This window comes from Pteropus alecto, unplaced genomic scaffold, assembly GCF_000325575.1.
Source record: "Pteropus alecto unplaced genomic scaffold, ASM32557v1 scaffold67, whole genome shotgun sequence".
Lineage (NCBI taxonomy): Eukaryota > Metazoa > Chordata > Mammalia > Chiroptera > Pteropodidae > Pteropus > Pteropus alecto.
The window spans coordinates 7,832,179-7,832,397 of NW_006441061.1; positions in this window are offsets into that span (position 1 = coordinate 7,832,179).

Sequence of the window (219 nt, forward strand, 5' to 3'; positions counted from 1 at the left end):
CGCTGTGGGCAGGTGAAGACCCGGCCTGCGACAGTGAGGCGCCCGGCCTGCTCGTCCCCCTGGCCGGCTCCTCAGAGGAAGCACAGACAAACGACCACGGCGCCCGGGGCTCCCCAGACGACGCGTGGGCTGTGCACGAACCCTAAGCGCTGAGCCCCGGGCCGGGCGCCGTCGTTCCCACGGCAGGCGTGTCTCCCGAGAGGCGTCATCTCAGCTCGC